Below are 24,223 nucleotides of genomic sequence, written 5' to 3'. Positions count from 1 at the left end.
TGCCTTCAGGTGTCTTCTAAAAGTTGGGTAGTTGTTTATTCCTTGTCATCTGATGGGAGGGCGTTCGACAGGGTGGGCGCCACCACCGAGAAGGCCCTCTGCCTGGTTCCCTGTATCATAGAATCATAGAATCATAGAATCATAGAGTTGGAAGAGACCACAAGGGCCATCGAGTCCAACCCCCTGCCAAGCAGGAAACACCATCAGAGCACTCCTGACATATGGTTGTCAAGCCTCTGCTTAAAGACCTCCAAAGTAGGAGACTCCACCACACTCCTTGGCAGCAAATTCCACTGTCAAACAGCTCTTACTGTCAGGAAGTTCTTCCTAATGTTTAGGTGGAATCTTCTTTCTTGTAGTTTGGATCCATTGCTCCGTGTCCGCGTCTCTGGAGCAGCAGGAAACAACCTTTCTCCCTCCTCTATGTGACATCCTTTTATATATTTGAACATGGCTATCATATCACCCCTTAACCTCCTCTTCTCCAGGCTAAACATGCCCAGCTCCCTTAGCCGTTCCTCATAAGGCATCGTTTCCAGGCCTTTGACCATTTTGGTTGCCCTCCTCTGGACACGTTCCAGTTTGTCAGTGTCCTTCCTGAATTGTGGTGCCCAGAACTGGACACAGTACTCCAGGTGTGGTCTGACCAGAGCAGAATACAGTGGCACTATTACTTCCCTTGATCTAGATGCTATACTCCTATTGATGCAGCCCAGAATTGCATTGGCTTTTTTAGCTGCCGCGTCACACTGCTGGCTCATGTCAAGTTTGTGGTCAACCAAGACTCCTAGATCCTTTTCACATGTACTGCTCTCAAGCCAGGTGTCCCCCATCTTGTATTTGTGCCTCTCATTTTTTTTGCCCAAGTGCAATACTTTACATTTCTCCCTGTTAAAATTCATCTTGTTTGTTTTTGCCCAGTTCTCTAATCTGTCAAGGTCGTTTTGAAGTGTGATCCTGTCCTCTGGGGTGTTAGCCACCCCTCCCAGTTTGGTGTCATCTGCAAATTTGATCAGGATGCCCTTGAGTCCATCATCCAAGTCGTTGATAAAGATGTTGAATAAGACCGGGCCCAAGACAGAACCCTGTGGCACCCCACTAGTCACTCTTCTCCAGGATGAAGAGGAACCATTGATGAGCACCCTTTGGGTTCGGTCAGTCAGCCAGTTACAAATCCACTGAGTGGTAGCAGAGTCAAGACCGCATTTTACCAGCTTCTTTACAAGAATATCATGGGGCACCTTGTCAAATGCCTTGCTGAAATCAAGGTAGGCTACATCCACTGCGTTCCCTTCATCTACCAGGCTTGTAATTCTGTCAAAAAACGAGATCAGGTTAGTCTGACATGACTTATTTTTCAGAAATCCATGCTGACTATTGGTGATCACAGCATTCCTTTCTAGGTGCTCACAGACTGTTTGCTTAATGATCTGCTCCAGAATCTTCCCTGCTATTGATGTCAGACTGACTGGGCGGTAATTATTTGGGTCCTCTCTTTTCCCCTTTTTGAAAATAGGGACAAAATTTGCCCTCCTCCAGTCTGCCGGGACTTCGCCTGTTCTCCAGGATTTCTCGAAGATGACTGCCAGTGGTTCTGAGATCACATCTGCCAGTTCTTTTAATACTCTTGGATGCAGTTCATCTGGCCCTGGAGACTTGAATACATCTAGACTAGCCAAATATTCTTGTAGCTTGGCTTCTAACAGTGAGGGAACCGCCAGAAGGCCCTCAGTGCTGGACCTCAGTGTCCGGGCGGAACAATGGGGGTGGAGACGCTCCTTCAGGTATCCTGGGCCGAGGCTGTTTAGGGCTTTAAAGGTCAGCACCAACACTTTGAATTGTGCCCGGAAACGTACTGGGAGCCAATGTAGGTATTTCAGGACCGGTGTTGTCACTGGGCACTAGGATTGAGCATGCGAGAGTCCTGGAAAAGGCAACAAGTTTAGAAGGGGAGCCCAAGTCAAAAGAGTCTGAGAACAATGCCTTAAAATGCAAAAGGAATTTACTTTCACCCTTACCATAGTTCCCACAAAGCCTGTCATTAACCATAAAAGTATCATGGTGTTAAAAGATAAAGATTCTAAAAGCACAATTTGCTCTTTTGACACAAACTAGCCAGTCACCAGACGTGAAAACTTCCAAGACCTGATGGTGAAATCATTGTGTGGAAACATAAACAAAGCCTGCCAGTTTTGAATAATTTACTGTCAGCATACTGTTTTCCCATTCTCCGAAATCTGTCAAGTAAGCATAACCTTCCTCTTACCTAATGAGAGAAAATTAATCAAACTAGGCTTAATGATATATAAGCAGATAAGGCCAAGTGGGGGACGCAGTTCTTACAATCTGTACAAATCCTTTAATGGAATAACGAAACCAACATAATGAAAACCAAACAAAGACTGAAAAAAGTAAACATCACAAATACTTAAATTCTCCTGGTAGTTAGAAACAGCTTCTCCAAGCATATAGGTGCTGAATTCATTCCTCCTTATCTGAATTTGATTGTCAGTTACAAACCAGTTTCAAATACTTTCTACTGGGATGGCTTCTACTCCCTACTTGGAAGGCTCCCCATATATCACTTGTAATAAAGACATAAAACCCTGTGGAACTAGTAAACAAAGGGCTAAATGAAATGCTTCCGCCTCTTCCCAACAGTGGGGGAAAGGGCGGGGACAGGCTTTTTAAAACAACAACTATATTTTCCATAATAAAACTTTATTTCTAGCACATGTTATTTAATGGCCCATCTACACCAGCATCCAGTTCCCACAGTGGCTAATGGGTTGCCTGCAGAAAAACAAGAGCCCTCTCTCCTCCTGCGGTTTCCAGCAACTGGTATTCAGAGGCATCGCTGCCTCCAGCTGTGGAGGCAGAACAAAGTCATCAGGTCTGATAGCCTTCTCCTCCTCCATGAATTTGTCCTACCCTCTTTTAAAGCCATCTTGGTTGGTGGGCATCACAGCCTCTGGTGGGAGCCAATGCCATCGTTTAAGGATGTGCTGTGGGAAGAAATAACTTTATCTGTCCTGAATCCATTCAGCTTCACTGGATGTCCATGAGTGTTATGAGTGAAGGGAGACGGACGGGCTTCATTTTATAAACTTATACCATGCCACCTCTTACTTGCCTTTTGTCTAAACTAACAAGTCCCAAACACTGCAGTCCTCCTTCCTAGGGGAGTTGCTCCATTCCCTTTCAGAACTATTTCCAACTCTACAATATCCCTTTTAACATGATAATGTAATAGGATCTGGTTGCATCAACCCACAGACTCAGTCTAGCATGGGAAAATTGATCCAATTTTTTTTTTTTGCGATACATTATATTCCATATCTTTCTAACTGATATAATTGTTTCAAGAGAACCCCAAGTTCTAACATATTTTGATCCTATTGCTGTCCACCCAACCGAAGGAGCTGCATATGCATAGTGTAAAATTGCCCAGGTCAGAAAATTTACACTGGTTTTAGATTTCCAATACAGTGGTACCTCGGTTTAAGAACAGCCCTGCTTACGAACGATTCGGTTTACGAACTCCACAAAACCGGAAGCAGTGTCCTGGTTTGTGAACTTTACGTTGGTGTAAGGATGGAAGGTGGAAGGTGGAAGGGCACCAGTGGCGGGAGACCTCTTTAGGGAAAGCGCGCCTCAGTTTAAGAACAGACTTCCGTAATGGATTAAGTTCGTAAACCGAGGTACCACTGTACAGTGGTGCCTCGCAAGACGAAATTAATTCGTTCCGCAAGTCTCTTCGTCTTGCGGTTTTTTCGTCTTGCGATGCACGGTTTCCCATAGGAATGCATTGAAAATCAATTAATGCGTTCCTAGGGAAACCGCCTTCAGACCAGGTCCGGGGACAGTCTGTCCCCGGACCTCTTCTGAAGGCTGGGGGGGGGCAAGGGCTTTTCTTCCCACCCCCAGCATTTTAAAAAACCCTGGGACAGCAGAGGACTTCTCCGCTGTCCAGGGCGATCTTAAAATGCTGGCGGGCGGCATTTTAAAATCGCCCCGGACAGCGGAGAACAGCTTTCCGAAGTGGGGCGGCTGGGGCAGGTGTCCCCGCCCCCCCGCCCCACTTCGGAACAGCTTTCCGAAGTGGGGCGGCTGGGGCAGGTGTCCCCGCCCCCCTCCCCACTTCGGAACAGCTTTCCGAAGTGGGGCGGCTGGGGCAGGTGTCCCCGCCCCCCGCCCCACTTCGGAACAGCTTTCCGAAGTGGGGCGGCTGGGGCAGGTGTCCCCGCCCCCCCTCCCCACTTCGGAACAGCTTTCCGAAGTGGGGCGGCTGGGGCAGGTGTCCCCGCCCCCCCGCCCCACTTCGGAACAGCTTTCCGAAGTGGGGCGGCTGGGGCAGGTGTCCTCGCCCCCCCTCCCCACTTCGGAACAGCTTTCCGAAGTGGGGCGGCTGGGGCAGGTGTCCCCGCCCCCCCTTCGGAACAGCGTTTTAAAAAGCTGGGGGTCGGGAGCGAAGCGCTGCCGACCCCCAGCGTTTTAAAACCTTCCCGGGACACGGGGAGATTTTAAAATGCTGGGGTTCAGGAGCGCTTCGCTCCCGACCCCCAGCATTTTAAAACCTCCCCGGGACACGGGGAGATTTTAAAATGCTGGGGGTCGGCAGCGCTTCGCTCCCGACCCCCAGCATTTTAAAACCTCCCCGGGACAGGGGGAGATTTTAAAATGCTGGGGGTCGGCAGCTAACGCTTCGCTCCCGACCCCCAGCATTTTAAAATCTCCCCGGGACAGAGACTTCTCTGCTGTCCCTTGGAGATTTTAAAATGCTGGGGGTCGGCAGCGAACGCTTCGCTCCCGCCCGCCAGCATTTTAAGATCGCCCGGGGCAGGCGGGGGGGGGAAGGCAGGCGGGGGGGAGCAAAGACTTTTGCCCCCCGCCGGCCTTCAGAAAAGGTCCTCTTCTGAAGGCCGGCTGTGGGCGAAAGTCTTTGCTCCCGACCGCCAGCATTTCCCTATGGGCTTTCGTCTTGCGATGCAAGCCCATAGGGAAATTCGTCTTGCGAAGCGCCTCCAAAACAGAAAACCCTTTCGTCTTGCGGGTTTTCCGTCTTGCGAGGCATTCGTCTTGCGGGGTACCACTGTATTTAGCATTTGATATTAAATAAGCTTGGTAATATAATTCCAAATTTGGAATATCAAATCATCGTCCTCCTTTAATTTGTACTTGCATTTTCAATAAAGATATTCTTGGAATTGAAGAATCCCATAGACACTTCCTATTTTATCCAACTTAATGTAACACAATGTCCTAGAAAAACAAGTGCACTTCATCATTCAAGCGGCAATTTGATAAGGAACTCCCCCCCCCCCCCGATGTAGAAGCTCTTCATGTGTACGAATTTGAAAAAGACCATTTGTTGAAGTGGATATTTTACTGTGACTTTAATGTTATTTAGCATTTCTCTATATGGTTGAAAACTCATTAGTAAAATAAAGTACCATTCAGAGATTTCTTTTCTATGTTGTGTAGACTTCATTATGCAGCTCTCACAGATGATACTTATTGTGAGGGGAAGACAAAAAAGTTTGCAAAACTTAGTACTGGCGAGAAAAGTTATTCTCACTGTACAGAATGTTCCCTGAAGCCATGGGAGAAGCATCTGAATGATTCTGTATGGGTTTCTAGATTCCTGTAGACTCTTTCATATTCCTACCCTATTATGGGAGAATCCTCATTGATTCCATTTTTCACACCAGTCCAAACCCTCAGCTGCATTTGAGCAGTCACAGTCCCAAAGTTCTACTATTCTATAAAAAAGTGGAAAAAGAGTATTGCAAAAGAATGTAATAATCAACCATAAATGTAGGTGTTAACAAGGCTATTAGTCTGGAAAACACAGTTTGAAACAGAAGCTTTAAACATAATCACTTTAAATCTATAAACTATGCATTGTCTCACTGGACTGAACAAATGCAATGTCATTATAAAAGCTACAGCACAGATTGTGCAGGAACAAGCACCACATTGTTTCACAATAAACTTTTTGAAATCAGGAAGAGTAAAGAGAGATCACAAACTCACATTCCTGAATAACATAGCAAGAGTTCACTTCCCAAGATAACATCATCCATTTTTCTTCTATATTAGGAGATTTAAAAGGAAAAACAATGTACATGTGAAATTTGAATGGTTTTGATAGGTAAAAAAGGTAAAGGTAGAGGCGGTTAAGTCTAGTCAAATTCAACTACGAGGTGAGATGCTCATCTCACTTTTCAGGCCGAGGGAGCCGGCGTTTGTCCACAGACAGCTTTCCAGGTCATGTGGCCAGCAGGAGTAAACTGCGCAAGAGAACACCATGACAGAAGCCAGAGCGCATGGAAACGCCGTTTACCTTCCCGTCGGAGCGGTACCTATTTATCTACTTGCACTGGTATGCTTTCAAACTGCTAGGTTGTCAGGAGCTGGAACAGAGCAATGGGAGCTCACCCCGTCGCGGGGATTCAAACCGCTGACCTTATAATTGGCAAGCCCAAGAGGCTCAGTGGCTTAGACTACAGTGCTACCCACGTCCTTATGGTTTTTATACAAGCACTTGAGCTGACTTTTTTAAATATGCCAGGCAGACTTTAAGTTCATGGGGTTTTTTTACATTAAGGAACCTTCAAATACAAAAACACAAACATTTTCTAAAGTAGTACAGACCAAGAATCACTCTACTACCTGATTGTACTTAGTTTGCAGCTCAGCTCCAAGTCAAGCTGGACAGATAGTAACAGGTCCAAAAAGAAATACAAAGAATAACTGATCTGATGGCTGAAAACTGCACAAAGAGCTTTCAAAGTATTGTTTTAACACAGACAAGCAAACTTTTGATAGTAAGAAAGATCACACATGAAAATTGTTACACCACCTTGCTACTACATTCTCTCTGCTTACTGACAGTGAAGGGTAAAAACCAACTGCTGCTGCCAAAACTGAGGGCAAAAAATGTGTCATTAATCCCATAATCCTAATTCCCCATTCTTTCTTTAGCCCCTGAGGTAACTTAATATCCAATTTCCTGGACTGTGATCTTGTCAGCTTTCCAACAACTTAAATAGGACAGGACCTGGTTAATAGGTGTTCTCCCATCCAAATGCAGCGACTGCAGGAAGTATTGGTGACTCAACAGAAGGCTGCCATAATGCTGAGACAGTTTCAAACACGATGCTTCTCTCTCCCACAGAGTGCACCTTCTGATCGGCAAGCTCTAGGGCTCTGTGGTTTAACCCAGAGCAAAACCCACTCCTTTACCTTTTTTCTATGCACACTGCCTCATAAACGTCAACCTTCTCTGACTGACTGAAAATAATAGAAACACACGAAGTAACATAAACAACAATTAAAGGGGAGGACTAGATAAACACACACCCAAGAAATCTAAAAAAGATTTTTAAAAGACACATAGGCCCACATTTACTCAAGTTACTTAAAAGGCCTGGGTGAAGAGAACGTTCTTTACCTGGAGCTGGAAGGTCCACAAAGACAGCAGCAAGTGAGCCTTCTTGAATGCCACTCCTGAGAAACCCTTCTCCTGGTACTTAAGAGTGACCATCTGGCAAGGGCACCCGGAGCAGGGCCTTCAAAGAGGCTTTTAAGGCTTGAGTAGCTACTTGTGAGACAGGATTGTCTTTTGATAGTCTGGTCACAAGCTTTTAAAAGGTTTAAGCCATCACTTTAAATTGGGCCCCCCAAAATTGCAAGCCACTGGCACTGATAAAACAGACATAATGTGGACTAACAATAATATTTCATCCAGGTTTCCCCCAGAAAGGTGATCCAGCTATGCTGATGATTTGTTGAGGTATATGGAGTCTATGGCAATGCAAGTGTTTTAGTGCTTTAGTTATCAGTCAGTTGCGTCATAGAGGCAAGTCCCCAAAAGTTGGCCTATAGAGACCTAAGAAACAGATTAGTGGAAAGTGGAATTGCAGCACATTAAATATCAAATGCATGCAGCATCTGTGCACATACAGGGCTTCTTTCACTCACAAAATGTGAAGACTCTGCAGCCTAAGTGTCAAGCTTTTGATAACAGTGGTGATAGGCTAGCTAAACACATAAAAGTGAAAATTATGTGGGGGGGCCACCAGGTGGCGCATTGGAAGATGGCCGACAATAACATATCTCTCTGACCCACACGAGGTAATTAAGAGGCTGCTATGGGAAGTATGCAACCTTCCTGACCCTGCCCCCCAAGGAGATGGGGGGGGGACTGCCTTGCCAGTGGTGTCCATAACACACCCCCGGATTCGAAAGAAGGGGGTGCCCGGTCACTTGGCATAAGCCCTCGGTGAAGTCGGCTCTTCCTGACGCTGTCTCCAATCAGCGCCCGGGTTCGCTTTAGCTCAAAAATATAATTGGAAACATATAATTGGAAAGAAGCTAAAGCACATACTTCAGGCGAAGTTCGGGAGATAAGACTGCTGATTAATGGATCTCTGTGACCGGAGCGACGGATGGGACAAATAAATCAAGTGATGAACTACCATTAAGAGACTGGTATGTTTGGAGTGAAACGGAAGGGGGGTGGAGGAAAAAACTTTTCTTTGCCTTATGTGAGTATTAATAACCCTCCACCCCAGAAAGAAGATTGTTGCATTTTATTAATCACAAGCAGGAATTCAAGAACTGTGTGGAGTGAATTATAGATCAAAGAGATGATTGGTAAACAACGGAAAAATTTTATGACGCAGTTTTAAATGGCGTCTCGCTAAGACAGGCTTGTCTAAGAAAGACGGGGGGGGGGAGGACCAGGATCATCGGAATGTGAATTATGATTGGAATGTGATGTAAACCTGGCAGAGCCCTCCTGATATACTTGGCAAGCCTGGGAAAATTAAAGGACAGACAGAGGATAAATTCTTTACGGAAGTGTGGAATGGCGGTTGTCCCTAAGAGATATGATTTTTGGAGAGTGTAAAACCCACACAGAGGATGTTTGTTTGTTTCCAACCCACTTGTGAAGATTATCAGAGATCGCAAAGAAAGGAATATATGATAACAACAAGAAGATGAAGAAAGTAATAAAGAGACTATCTGGACAGAACTGAACTGTTTAATTAAAGCAGCAATATAAGTGATGCTTGGACCCCCAACAAAATTTAAAAATTTGGCTGTATAATTTGGAACTAATGTGATTTGGAAATAATGTGATTTGATTGGCCTGTTAATAAAAATTATGTTAAAAAAAAGAAAAGAAAATTATGTGTGAACATAGTATCAATGAGCGGTATTTTGGCTACAAGACCATTTTCTTTCACTTCCACTGAAGAAAAATCGTATATACACATTGGGATAGATAAATTATAAGTTGAAGGGCAATGTATGCCCAAAATGATCCCATAGAGAAAGGGTCCAAGAAACAGTATGTCCATTTACAAATTCAGTAATGATTGTGGGCTAGTTTCCAGGATATTCTACTGTCCTGATTTTCTGAGAAGTTAAGTAGATATAATTAGTGTTGTTTCCTGAAACTCAGGAACATGTCCAAAAGGAATTGAACAAAACATCTCTAGATTCCTCCAGTGACAATAAACAAGCATTCTCCTACTCCTAACATAAATGGGGAATCTAAAGTAGCAAAGTAAGATTCAAGAGTGCTAGCATAATCACTCAAAAATCCTTTGTGTTATTTTTCAATCAACACAATTGCTTTAAGCTTAGCATCAAAAGAGAGCCCTGAACCTTAAAACCACCACAAAACAACAATCATTGGGTAAAGCTGCAATTATATAGCAGAAAGCAAGTAGAGTCAGCAAAGCCTATCAAAAGTCCCCAAGCTACATTATTTAACCCAGAGTACCCTTGGGGCTAACTTTTTTTTTAAGGTACTGGGTTTTCCCATTTTTCAGCACATTGAAGAAGTTGGCGATTCAGCATTACTATGCCAACACTCTTTTTACAGACTATCAGGGAATGCCGTTTCACCAAGCCATCTTTTAGCTCAGTCCTCATTTTTTTTTGACAGAATTCTGGACACCCAATATCCTGAGCTTCTAACTGGCCTCACTGTGGAGCACCCTCCCCGCTATATTATCTTTTAGGTACTTGCTTAAAACATTATATCTGACATTTTAAGACTTCATATTTTATACCATTGTCTAACAAACCCAGAAGTAAATGTTCCGGTTTGCAAAATTCCTTTTGGAAGCCAAACGTCCAACGCGGTTTCTGATTGAGTGCAGGAAGCTCCTGCAGCCAATCAAAAGCCACACCTTGGTTTTCAAACATTTTCAGAAGTCAAACAGACTTCTGGAACGGATTCTGTTTGAGAACCAAACTACGACTGTATACGATATGAAGAGAAACCAGAGTTTGCACCAAAGTGAAAAGAAGCAGAAGTCCCAGCAAAGGAAAAATGGCTACAAAAACTTATGGAATATGCAGAAATGGCAAAACTTACCAGAATAATAAGAAATCAAGATAACCTTTTATAAAAGAATGGAAATAGTTTATTGAATATTTACAGATAATTTGCAAACCGATAAAAACATTGGCAGGATTATTGCAATAACCTGCAGTTTCGTAAGAGTATATATTAAATGAGCAAAAATGAATTTGGATATGCAGAAGATAATAAAAAATAAATTTAAGGAACCGCAGAAAGAGGGGGAAGGAAGTCAAACTTTGAAGTGTTAAACTTATTGTAAATCTAATGAAATGTATGAACTTGAAAAGTATAAATAAAAACTAAAAAAATAAAATAAATGGAACAAGCTGCTGTGAGGTCTCCTGCTGGTGGGCCACCCCCACATTTGCTGGGTGGGAGGGGAGTGCCAGACTGTGTGATGCGTCACTCAGAGTGGCAGTCCCCATTTCACCCAGCAAATGTCAATGGGCACCAGTGGAAGGCTGGCTCAGCTGGGGGCAGAGGCACAACTCCACTCTGTCAAGATATCTAGAAATGTTGTTACTTCTTTGCTGTGACTGGGTGTCCTTCGGGAAAGCTGGAGCTGAGAAACATTAGTGACTAAGTTGAGAACTACAGATGAAGGCAAATTAAGATGTTTGCATGGGATAATTGGTGCCTTAGCTCCCTGAAAATATCATCTGAATATGCTACTGTTTTACACAACCCTACATGAAACCTGCCCCTAAGTTTTTAATTTTCTAGCATGGTGCAGCGCCTGGGATATTAGGCTTTAACAGAAACATGGAAGACTCCAGTTTAAAACTCTTTGGCTAGGAAGCGCATTGGGTGGGGCCTTGGGCAAGTTGCTCTATCTCAGCTTCACCTACATGAAACAGGTTTGCTTCTAGGCCTGTGTGATGTATTGCTACATCGTTCAGTAGAAGTATGAAGTCTGCATTGTGGTAAGCATTTCATTTAATTTGACCTGGCAACATATTGCAAACCGTGCTCAAAATTCCAGGGGGCAGTATAATTGTGGGCAATTTGAGTGGTCCCGTCCCTGTATATGGTGATTGCTGGCTGCCGCCTTCCAAGGGGCAGGAAGGGGAGGAGAGCAGGAGGAGCCAAACCAACTGGGTTCCATTGGAGCTGGTTCCCTCTGGATGGCTGGATGGCTTCCCTCTCGGCTCCCTTTCCCCTCCCTTCTCCCGTTGATGGCAGTCTAGTGTCCCAATCCCTGCTGTGCCTTCCTTGTGGTTCATGTCAGCCGATGGCAGAACAGTTCCAGGCTCAGCGCTTTGCCATAACTGCTGTGTTTCCTCTCCCCACTCTGGCTGCTTCGTCACAGTTCAGCCAGTTGTCAGGCACAGAACTGCCCAGCAGCTCCTTTTCCTCTGCCTGCCCCACTTTCCTTGCTTGTCAGGCTGCTCCCATTTTCACACTGGCTGCCCCTGCTCCTTCACCCACTCACCCCATCTCCCCCACCCACAGATCTCCACAGCTGCTCCATCGCCCAATCTTCACGCAAACCCTACATAGTTCCATGTTTCAGACACTGTGATATCTTGCTATATCGCAATGTTTAGCTGTCATGATGTTGAAAACCAAATTATCGCTCAGCCCTACTTGCTGCAACACACTATCTAATTTTTGGAGGAAGAGTGATTCAAATGCAACCCAAAACCTATGAAAGAAACTTACCCCATGGACCATTACTGAACTCCTCCTCAAGAATAGGGTAGCTACCATGTTTTAAGACTGGTATAGCACTAAGTGTAGAGAAGAATTATTTAGATTCAATACAGCTTTTATAACGTAAGCATTTACTCATGATTTACAGTTCACCTAAACCTAATGGGATTGTAACAGGTAACAGCCGCTGTGTATTAAAAGATTAGCCCCTGCCCTTGAACAATGCGCTGAATTATACAGGCCAGGGAGAAACTAAAGAACCGAAACTCAGGGAGAAACAAGGTCAGCTGCAGGTTTTTCAGTGTTAGAGGCAGCTGATAATGAATCTTCACTAGCCATGCCAGTCATTTCCTTTTTAAAAGCAAAGGTAGTAAAATCTAGGGGGGAGGCGACCTGCAATGCTTTTCAGACTGTTTTACCACATAAATTCTTCTCCCCTTTTGTTCTTCTCTTCCTCCTCCATGACTCTATACTTTCCGGTAATTGACTCTTTGTTAACTGTTGTATACAAAATGTATAATAGTTGGAAGCCTGAGTTTAATGTGGATACAGTATAAATATCTGCTATAATTATATTTATACAAAAACAAAAAGCATTTTCAGGGAAAGCAAAACACATTTAAAAAACTGAAATATTCTAATTTTATCTGTTTCAGACACAAGCAACACACAAATATTGGAATAAATTTTGTTCACAAGGTCACAGCAACAGCACAGTGTGGAGCTATGCTTCTTCAGCACTGGATGGCTCTCAGTAATAATGACCTCTAATTTAACTTTTCCCGGCAATAAAATGTCTATCTGGTGGAGCTGAGGTCCAACTCATCAGGGCCCAACATGTAGATGGCTGCTATTTTAAATCTTTGACATTAGTTTAGAAAGGTCAAATTATTTACATTTTTATGTGCTTGAAAGCCTGACTATGTTGCCATAGACACCGCACTGTGTCTACAGTGTTCTTGTTCCACCACTTAATGGCCAGCCGTGCCCAATAAGAAAGCACCATTTTTACTCTCAACAGTCCGTTAAGTTTACAATTAAAACAACAAAAGACCCAGTACCCTACATATTGCAAGCTACAACAGCTTTCATTGGCTTTAACAAGAATGTAACCGAAAGCCTCATGATATTTCCCTGTTCTATGAAAACCTATGCCTGGTTTGCCCAAGTACAACATCTCAAATGTCAAGGTTACCCAGAGCATTTCCAACGGGAAGATTTCTGACCCATGCAGACCAAGTGACCTGTAAGAAATTGGCGAAGACTTATGTGGCAACAGCTGTTGGAAATGGCACATTTTAGAGAGACACAATCTTCACCTCTGGATCTTAATGCTTTGTGTAATGCAATGAGTCACTTGCTGGAGACGGGAATGTCGCACCAGCGCGGAAGGAGGAAAAAACTTAAAACACATAGCAGAGTTTCCAAAAAATTGACCAGAGGCAATTGTACTTCATCCAGCAGAGCTTTACTGGTGCTGAAGGCAAATGAGCATAATCGTCACAAATCCAACACATTTAGGATTGGCATAGTCCTAATAACCCAGTTGCAGCGCTTACAATAAAACTTACAAAACCTAAACTAAGTCTAAACCATAACACTACTGTATAGCATACAGAACACTAGAACAAAGAGAGATAGAAAACAAAAAGTGAGTGAAATCCAGGCTCCCCCTGGCCTTACTATTATAGTCAGTACGACCTTGACAGAAACATAATTGAACCAGTTTAAACCAGCTGTACTCAGCTTCCCAGAGAAATAACCCAAAAATCAAAAACTTTCTTCCTGCTTATTGCACATAGAAAGGAACATTTCACAAAGAGAAGAAACCTTCTAGAACCCTCTTGAACTAATCAGAATAGGAAAGATCTCTACACATCAGATCAATACTTTCTGTACTAAGAAATGCAGGGAATGCCAGGCAATACAGGAATATCATATTGGCAATCAAGTGATGCCATAGGAAAAAACTAGTGCCAATGACTAGGCCATCGCTCTGGACTCCTATCCTGCCTGCTACCCAAGAAACCTGCTCTCTCTCACCTGCCATGGGGACTACAGTAGACCCCAATCAGCTGTAGGACCTGGAGGCCTGGCCAGGTGCACCTACTGTTTCTCTATGTATTATAGCAAAGACAACCAAAGTGAATGAATTTTAATAAGAACAAATGTAAGGCAGGAATCATCAGATGCACAATAAAGGATGGATGACACTTGGCTTGACAGCAGGACATGTGAAAAGAATCTTAGTAGAGCAAAAGTTTAACATGAGTCAACAGGGTGATGCAGCAGCAAAACAAAAAGCTAATGAAATTCTAGGTTGCATCAACAGAAGTGTAGCTCCAGGAAGTGATAATACAGTGGTGCCTCGCAAGACGAAATTAATTTGTTCTGCGAGTTTTTTCGTTTTGCGATTTTTACGTCTTGCGAAGCACGGTTTCCCTGGGTATTAACGGTTTTAAGAAAAAGGAAACAAACTTGCAAGATGTTTTCGTCTTGCGAAGCAAGCCCATAGGGAAATTCATCTTGCGAAGCAACTCAAAAAACGAAAAACTCTTTCATCTTGCAAGGCATTCGTCTTGCGAGGTACCACTGTATTGTTCTATTCTGCTTTGGTCAAACTCCATCTTGAGTACTATGTCCAGTTTCGGGCATCACAGTTTAAGAAGGATATTGATAAACTGGAATGTGTGTAGAGGAGGACAACCAAGATGATTAAGGGTCCAGAAACCAAACCTCATGAGGAATGATTGAGTGAGTTGGGTATGTTAGCCATCTCCAAAAATTTAAAGAAGCTGTCATATGGATGATGGAGGAAGCTTTTTTTCTGCTGCTCTGGAGGGGAGGACCCAAACCAATGGAATAAATGACAAGAAAGGAGATTCCTCCTAACCAGTGGGAAGAACTTTGGGACATTAAGAGTGGTTTGACAGTGGAATGGACTACCTCAGAAGGTGATAAGACTCTCTTTCATTGGAGATTCCCAAACACGTTGGACGGTCATCTGTGGCCCCAGGGATCTTTAGCTGTGATTCCTGCATTGCAGGGGTTTGGACTAGATTACCCTTTGGGTCCCTTCCAATTCTATGATTCTTTGGCCCCTGGCCACCCTAGCAGGGATTGGCGGTTGCTGGAGTACAACATCTGGAGAATACCACACTGGCTACGTCCATACTAGAGACACAACTACTGTATCCTTCACTCAAGCTTCCAGCCACCACTACTGAAATGGAAGAAAGTAAAGGACAGAGCAGAGAACAGAACAGGAGTCCCTTGGGGTTGCAGACTGGGCTGAAGGAACAAAAAGGAGTAGCAGCATTTTCACCAAAGCAGATGAAAAATAAGGACTGTGAAGTTGGTCAAGGTAGGTTGGAGTGGGGAAAAGTGGCATACATTTAAGCAACTGTTGGGAGAATGTGAAGGGGCAAGCAGGACACACCACTGCTGAAGAGAAGTGGAAGCCCCACTGAACTGTTGGGATTACTTCCGAGTAAAAGACAGCATCCAGATGAGGACTGGAAACAACTCTTTCCCCCCAAATGTACCCAAATTGCTTCTTTTGTTTCTTATATATTGTATTTTATTGTATTACATTTTGAATTCCATAAAATTATACTCATTTTAAGCCTTGTGAAATTCCCCATGAGGTTTAATTCCTCCTTTTTGCCCTTCATGCCTCAATTCCCCCCTCCTACCCTACCTTCTTTCTTGCCCGGGGCTCCCTGTCCATTAGCTTCTGTACTGGGTTTTGTGAAGATTTTTTGAGTGTTCTTATTTGGCAGCCTTTTCATTTTCACTTGATTGAGACTTTATACTTATGGATATATGATTTATTTTCCCCCACCCCCGGGGAAAAATGGGAAAATAAGATGCAAATGCCTGCCAGTCAAGGCGAGGGTTAAACTGCTTGCCTCTCCCTGCCCTTTTTGGAGCCCTTAAGATCAGAGAGAAATGCAAAACCAAATAGGCAGGCACTGCTGCTATACTGCTCTCTCTCACAAACACAACAAGCACAGCAGACATGCAGTTGCTGCTCATGCTGCCAATTTCTTGCAACAAAGCCTGTTCCTCTGGCAGGTTCAATGAAGACTTTGTTTAGTCCTGGGAGTTCCTCCTGGATTGTCAGCAGGCTCTACATAATTAGCTGAGCTCTAAGTGGAAATATACTGGTGAAGCTGAAAGAGTTTGCTGGTTTGTGTGAGGGCTTATCATTTCTTATTGGTTATGAGGGAGGAGGAAGAGAGCAAACAAAGCTGGAGACACCTGCCTGCAAATTATCTGTAAAGTATCAGTGCAGCTGAGCTACCCCCTGGGAAGCTGTCAAGTCTCCACCTTTTGCTCACTGCATGTTGCCTTGTTGAAACACTTATCACTTTGTTATTTCAATACCAGTATTGATATGGTGATTTATCGCACAGCCCTAGCTCCCACCAGGCAGCTCCCCAAGACCATGCAGCTCTGTTGGGTGGGAGGCGCATCCGCTCGGAGTTTCACACCCTCCCCCTTTGCTTCTTGTCCAACACCCAAGCAGTCTTTTTTTTATAATAATTTTTATTGGTTTTTCACCTTTTATAAAGACATAACACACACAGAAGGGACAAGACAATAACATGTATAATTTCAGAAGATCCTACTTTCTTAACCTTGTTCCTTGACTTCCCCCCACCCCCCTTCATGCATCCCAATTCCCATAATTGTGTCAGCAAATTAAAATTTCTAACCATCTTAATATTACCTCTTTTATATAAAAAAAAGAAAAAAATAAGTTTTTTCTAAGTTGGACTCAAATTCCCTTCCATCGATTTCCCTTTTTGTCTTAGATAAAAGTCGTATTAACTAAACCCAAAGGTCCTGAGTGTTTTTAAAGTTCTATTCTTCCCTCCCTCCCATCCCCGGTTTTCGTCCCTTCCCCAAAACATGTCCAAATAACAGTTCTTAGCCTGGATTCCTCACGTCCGAGGCTTTCAAGTCTCTTTCAGTCCCTCTCCACCGGTCTTGTTGGTAGTCCTTTATATTGGTCGTCGAATCTCGAAGGAGTTCTGTCCCCATCAAACCAGGTTCTCTTCCCACAAGGACATTTGAAAACAACTGCTGCAAAAGTTCCGCAGGCCATGCATCTTCAGAGTCAGAGTGGAGGCCCCAATCATATTTCTTTTTTATTTTAAGTTCCTGTATTCCACATACTCCCGGGGCCTCCTCCTTCGTCTTTTGCATCTTTCGCAGATTTGTAGTCAATGTAATCCAAAAGTCTCCTTGCTTATATTCCACTGGTGTAAGCTTCTGGTTGGTACTTTCCATCTTTGCTTTCTCTTTTCCTTGTTTAGTCTCGTCCACTTCTTGAGTTATCATTTCCGATTCAGCTGCAGATTCTTTCTCATTCAGGTCCTCAATACATTCAGCAGAGCTGTTTGTTCCAGAAGTCAAGGTCATGAGTTGTTTATTCATAGCCAGACTCTGCTGTTGTAAGATTCCCACCAAATGAAACATTCTTTCAATTTCCACTAGTAACTTTCCATCCACAGCCATTGTAATGTCACAGAGTTCCCCCTAGAGGGAATCTGGTTACTTAATAATCTTTCTCCAATAATCCTCTGACTTGTTGTTATTACTTTGTTTCCAACAATTTTAGTTCAATTTTAACTGATTTTAGTCCAGAGGGATCTTAGATGGCAATTTTTCAACTTTAAACTGTCCGTTTGACAGCTTTGACAGCTGTCAAACTCCGTAATCCTCTTCCCCAAGGGCCCGGGAGGGGGTGTTGTATACAACAGAAAAGAAGCTTCTAAAATTCCACTCTTTCACTCCAGCTCAAAATTTCTTTTTGCCAAATCTTGGAAGTTAATGTCTTTTTTAACTCACCCCTCAAAGGGTAGGCTCTCCAGCTTAGTTCTTCTATCGTTGCTTTAGATCGTCTGCAAGAGGGGGGGTGCGGACTTCCTTTTAGCACACACCCCGGTCGTCTCGAATTCACAAGAAAATATTCTTAAAGTCCAAGTCCATCTTACTCACGGGTTATTCTTTTTCAGTCCGAATTTCAAGGAAGGAAGTCAGCGCTCTCCAGTCATGGCTCGTGGCTCCGCTCAACCGAGGTAGCGATCGACTCTCAGTGCCACGCCACCCTCCGTACCCTCTCCGCAGCCTTTAAAAAGGCTCTTCGTGGGTCGGGGGGCGCTTAAGGCGCCCACCGAGTCTTCAGTCCGCAGGCTTCACCGCCTGCGGTTTCTAAGGGTCCCCGCGTCGCCGGCGCGGCAAGACCCGTCCTCAGTTGAGCCGATTCCCTCCGCAGCTCGGAGGGAATCCGCCATTTCCAGATCGCGCCAACCCGGAAGTCAACACCCAAGCAGTCTTTCCAAAGCAAGCAAGGCAGGGCTCAGGTGGCGCTGAGGGAGGTTGGGAAAAGAAAGAAGTTCCTCCACTTCTCACAGACTAGCTCAGGCACAAAGCAAGCGACCGGAAATCTTGCCTTGGTCGTGTTTGAGCAGTTCCCAGGTGTGTAATGCACCTGATGAATGGGTAATTTCAAATGCTGCTCTTAACTCTAAAGTCACATTTTTAAAACAGTATCTTCCCATTGAAAGCAAGGCTTTAGGAACATCAACAGACTCCAAGGAGTGTTCATTTAGCTTCCTGTATGCACCCACCTATACAGTGGTACCTTGGGTTAAGGACTTAATTTGTTCTGGAGGTCTGCTCTTAACCTGAAACTGTTCTTAACCTGAAGCACCACTTTAGCTAATGGGGCCTCCTGCTGCTGCCGCGTTGCCGGAGCACGAGTCCTGTTCTCATCCTGAAGCAAAGTTCTTAACCCAAGGTACTATTTCTGGGTTAGTGGAGTCTGTAACCTGAAGTGTCTGTAACCCGAGGTACCTCTGTACTGAGACAACCATGAGTCCCTGGAACACAATAATTTAAATAAAAGTGAGTGGTTCAGGACCATCACTCTCCAGCCAATCCACCTCAGTACTTAAAATCTTTGAACTTTAATCGTTTATGCACCAGCATGTGAACAATCTGCTGACAGCAGAACCAACTCTGGAAGTCTGCAGAGGGCTTATCCATAAAATATTTTAAAGAAACAGCAACTTGAACAGTCACTCAAGTTTTAAAAATGCAGATAAATGTTCAGAATTCAAGGAAGAATGAAGGGGAGGGAACAACTGAGGATATAGCTGAAAGACAAGAAAGAAGTAGAAAAGCAATAAGACTCATAATTAACTAATTAGGAATAATAAAATTTTAAATTAAATTAGAATGATGAATTTAAGAATATTAACCTGGAATGTAAATGGCCTTAACAAAAAGGTAAAAAGATATAAGATAGAACGCATGATACAAAAACAGAATTTAGTTACAGTGGTACCCCGCAAGACGAATGCCTCGCAAGACGGAAAACCCGCAAGACGAAAGGGTTTTCTGTTTTGGAGGCGCTTCGCAAGACGAATTTCCCTATGGGCTTGCATCGCAAGACGAAAGCCCATAGGGAAATGCTGGCGGTCGGGAGCAAAGACTTTCGCCCACAGCCGGCCTTCAGAAGAGGACCTCTTCTGAAGGCCGGCGGAGGGCAAAAGTCTTTGCTCCCCCCCCCCCGCCTGCCTTCCCCCCGCCTGCCTTCCACCCGCCTGCCCCGGGCGATCTTAAAATGCTGGCGGGCGGGAGCGAAGCGTTCGCTGCCGATCCCCAGCATTTTAAAATCTCCCCGTGTCCCGGGGAGATTTTAAAATGCTGGGGGTCGGGAGCGAAGCGTTCGCTGCCGACCCCCAGCATTTTAAAATCTCCCGGGGAAGCGCTCCCGCTGCCCCCGGACCTCTTTTGAAGCAAGCAGCTGCGGGGAGATCGCTTCTTTCCGCAGCCGCTTGCTTCAAAAGAGGTCCGGGGGCAGCGGGAGCACTTCCCGCTGCCCCCGGACCTCTTTTGAAGCAAGGGGCGGTGGGGAGAAGCGATCTCCACGTGCTCCGAAGCCGGGCGGGGGTGTGGGAACACCTGCCCCAGCCACCCCGCTTCGGAACGCTGCTCCGAAGCGGGGTGGGGGGGGGCGGGAGCACCTGCCGCAGCCGCCGGGCTTTGTAGCGCTGCTGCGAAGCCAGGCGGGTGGGTGGGAACACCTGCCCCAGCCACCCCGCTTCGGAACGCTGCTCTGAAGCGGGGTGGGGGGGCGGGAGCACCTGCCCCAGCCGCCGGGCTTCGTAGCGCTGCTGCGAAGCCGGGCGGGGGGTGGGAACACCTGCCCCAGCCACCCCGCTTCGGAACGCTGCTCCGAAGCAGGGTGGGGGGGCGGGAGCACCTGCCCCAGCCACCGGGCTTCGTAGCGCTGCTGCGAAGCCGGGCGGGGGGTGGGAACACCTGCCCCAGCCACCCCGCTTCGGAACGCTGCTCCGAAGCGGGGTGGGGGGGCGGGAGCACCTGCCCCAGCCGCCGGGCTTCGTAGCGCTGCTGCGAAGCCGGGCGGGGGGTGGGAACACCTGCCCCAGCCACCCCGCTTCGGAACGCTGCTCCGAAGCAGGGTGGGGGGGCGGGAGCACCTGCCCCAGCCACCGGGCTTCGTAGCGCTGCTGCGAAGCCGGGCGGGGGGTGGGAACACCTGCCCCAGCCACCCCGCTTCGGAACGCTGCTCCGAAGCGGGGTGGGGGGGCGGGAGCACCTGCCCCAGCCGCCGGGCTTCGTAGCGCTGCTGCGAAGCCGGGCGGGGGGGTGGGAACACCTTCTGAAGGCGGGCGGGGGGCGAAAGTCTTTGTCCCCCCCCCCGCCTGCCTTCCCAGGGGCTTTTAAATCGCCCCGGACAGCGGAGAAGTCCTCCACTGTCCGGGGCGATTTTAAAATGCCGCCCGCCAGCATTTTAAGATCGCCCGGACAGCGGAGAAGTCCTCCGCTGTCCCAGGGTTTTTTAAAATGCTGGGGGTGAGAAGAAAAGCCCTTGTCCCCCCCCCCCAGCCTTCAGAAGAGGTCCGGGGACAGACTGTCCCCGGACCTGGTCTGAAGGCGGTTTACCTAGGAACGCATTAATTGATTTTCAATGCATTCCTATGGGAAACCGTGCATCGCAAGACGAAAAAACCGCAAGACGAAGAGACTTGCGGAACAAATTAATTTCGTCTTGCGAGGCACCACTGTATAATATACTTACAGGAGATACATGTTGCAAGAGTCTTTATAACTAAAAGACTTGGATTGGAATTTGTAATAGCAGATAAATCTAAGAAGAGAGGAGTAGTATTATATATATAACCTAAACTGGAACCGAAACAATTATTTAAGATGAGAAGGGCAGAATGACCGCAGTACAAATAACATCACAAGGTGAAAAAATCATTTAATTAGAATTTATGCACTGAATGAGAAAAAAAATAGAATTTTTAAAAATGTTGGAATATACTGACAAGAAGATAATTTTAATGGGAGACACAAATGGGGTAGTTTCCCTAGAAATGAATAGAATAAGAAAAACAGAAACAAAACAAGGGAGGCTACCCGCAACTTTTTAAAAACTGGTCAAGAATTTTGACTCAACAGATATTTGGAGATTTAAATGCCCACTGCATAGGGAATACACATTCTTCTCAGTCCAGTGGAAGAATCAGCTAGGCGTGGCTCTCGAGAGAATTATCTATACAGGCCAAAAAGGTAGAGATACAACCAAGAACACTTTTGGATCACAGTTCAGGCTACCCTGAGATTATTTTGAATTAAATTTAAACCAAGAAACAGGTAAAAAAAAAGTGGTCTAGGATGCCAGTAAAGCAGTAATGAGAGGTTTTTTTCATGCTTATCAGAATAACATTAGAGAAGGAAGGAAAGAAAGAAAGAAGTATTGGATGCATTGATTAAAAAAGAAAGAGTTGGTTAATAACCCGGGGAATGAAGCAATACAACAAACAATAAAGATGTTACAAACTGTTATGTTTCCAAGGGGTTGCTCGAGAGCAATCAGGCAAATGCCTCCCTGGTCGGCTGTAAAGCCTCGTTATTGGTGCCAAAAACCCTTCACCATTCAGAGCGCCACTATTCGGTGGCTGGCTCATTCACTGGCAGAATCCGTGCGTGGGCAGGGCTTAAACTTTCCCCAGCAAAGTAACTTCTTGACGCCCAGTCTGCGCCTCCCCTCTCTGCGCGAAACCTTACTGCGCAAGTAGGGTGTGGGTAACGGTGGACCTCTCCCCTCCCCGCTTTGTCCAGGCAAGGTGTCCTGTCAACACCTCGCCTCCTCCGAACCCTGCAGCTCCTCTCCACTACCTTTGGGGGCTCTCTGTAATCCATCCGGCTTTTCCTCTCTCCCTCCTGCACCGATGGCAGTTCCCTGACACAAACACAATACTCAATGATGTTAAATCAGGAAATAGAATAAAAAATAAAAAGGATGAAACAGAAAATTTTTGAATATGCTAACAAACCAGGCAAATTGCTGGCATGGCACTTAAGGAGAAAACAGGGCATAAATTTAATAAATAAATTAAATGTAGAGGGGAAAGTAATAGATAATCTGAAAGATACACGAAGGCAAATTGTAGAATACTATACAGAACTGTACTAAGCGGATCCTGAAAACAAAGAGAAAATTGAAGAATATTTAAAACAAAATAAACTACCAAAAATTCCAAAAGAGAAAATGGCTTTTCTAAATGCACCCATTTCGACAAAGGAGGTGCAAGAGGCAATTAAACAAGCTAAAATAGGTAAAACGCCGGGGCCAAATGCATTATCAGCAAAGTATAAAAAATTGCAAGACTTTTTGGTACAACCACTTAAAGAGTTAATGGATGAGATATTAGGGACGGTGAAAGTACCAGAAACCTGGAAAGAGGCCTATATGACATTGATTCCAAAGCAGAATGCTGACCTACTTTTAGTTAAAAATTATAGGCCAATTTCTCTATTAAACAGTGATTATAAATTATTTCATTTTTTTATAAGATTTTTTATTGATTTTACAAAGTTTTTATAAACAATACAAATAAAAAGACAAAACAAACATGTATAAATTCATCTCCTTTTTTCATAAACCTCATTTCTCTGACTCCCCCAAACCTCCCCTTTCTACATCCCAATTCCGAAAAATGTTTCAGCAAGTCCTAAATTAAATTTTTATCAAATTTAGTTCCTTATTTGTTCTTTTCTTTTACTTAGTCTTTTGTCGCTGTAATCTCCTTTTCTTACTAAGAACCTCAACATTTTAGCATTCATTAATTTTATAATATTTCTTAAGATAAGTTTTAAATTTCTTCCAGTCTTCATCCGCTGTCTCTTTCCCCTGTTCACGGATTCTGTCGGTCATTTCAGCCAATGTCATATAGTCTATTACCTTCATCTGCCATTCTTCCAAGGTGGGTAGATCTTGGGTCTTCCAATGCTTTGCGACGAGTATTCTTGCTGCTGTAGTAGCGTACATTAAAAAAAATCTATCTTTCTTCAACACCAATTGGTTACTAATGCCCAAGAGAAAGGCCTCTGGTTTCTTAGGGAAGGTACATTTTAGCACCTTTTTCATTTCATTATATATCATTTCCCAGAAAGCCTTAATCTTCGGGCACGTCCACCAAAGGTGGTAGAAAGTACCTTCAGATTCCTTACACTTCCAGCACTTATTATCAGGCACATGATAGATTTTTGCTAGCTTGACTGGGGTTATGTACCACCTGTAAATCATTTTCATAATATTTTCCTTTAAGGCATTACATGCCGTAAATTTTATACCGGTGTTCCACAACCATTCCCAGTCAGCAAACATAATGTTATAACCAATATCCTGTGCCCACTTAATCATGGCCGATTTAACTGTTTCATCTTGTGTATTCCACTTAAGCAACAAGTTATACATTCTTGACAAATTCTTAACATTGGGTTCTAACAGTTCAGTTTCTAGTTTTGATTTCTTCACCTGGAAGCCAATTTTCCTGTCTTGTTTGTATACCTCCATTATTTGAAAATAATGGAGCCAATCTCGTACTTTTGTTTTTAATTTCTCGTGACTCTGTAATTTCAGTTTATCTCCATCTTGTTCCAAAATTTCCCAATACTTTGGCCATTTGACCTCCATATTGAGTTTTTTCACCGCTTTAGCCTCCAAAGGTGACAACCATCTAGGGGTTTTGTTTTCCAGCAAATCCTTATATCTAATCCAAACATTATATAGTGCTTTTCTAACAATATGATTTTTAAAGGCCCTATGCACTTTAACTTTGTCATACCACA

At 44.5% G+C, this 24,223-nt stretch overlaps 2 protein-coding genes and 1 long non-coding RNA gene across 4 annotated transcripts in view; 1 reads left to right on the top strand and 2 right to left on the bottom strand.

Moving 5' to 3' along the window:
• The window catches only part of LOC308595990 (endogenous retrovirus group 3 member 1 Env polyprotein-like), a 297,804-nt gene that overhangs the window by 3,895 nt on the left and 269,686 nt on the right, over positions 1 to 24,223 (bottom strand). The gene's annotated exons all lie outside the window — the stretch shown is intronic.
• The window catches only part of RASSF8 (Ras association domain family member 8), a 111,578-nt gene that overhangs the window by 35,889 nt on the left and 51,466 nt on the right, over positions 1 to 24,223 (bottom strand). The gene's annotated exons all lie outside the window — the stretch shown is intronic.
• Positions 1,931 to 5,652, top strand: LOC308596016. Its single transcript, XR_014012269.1, has 3 exons — positions 1,931 to 3,717; positions 5,103 to 5,390; positions 5,451 to 5,652. It is a non-coding gene; the product is annotated as an uncharacterized lncRNA (long non-coding RNA).

This window comes from Podarcis bocagei, assembly GCF_964188305.1.
Source record: "Podarcis bocagei genome assembly, chromosome: 10".
NCBI lineage: Eukaryota > Metazoa > Chordata > Lepidosauria > Squamata > Lacertidae > Podarcis > Podarcis bocagei.
Note: the sequence above shows the minus strand (reverse complement) of the source record. Positions and strands in the feature narration are given on the sequence as shown.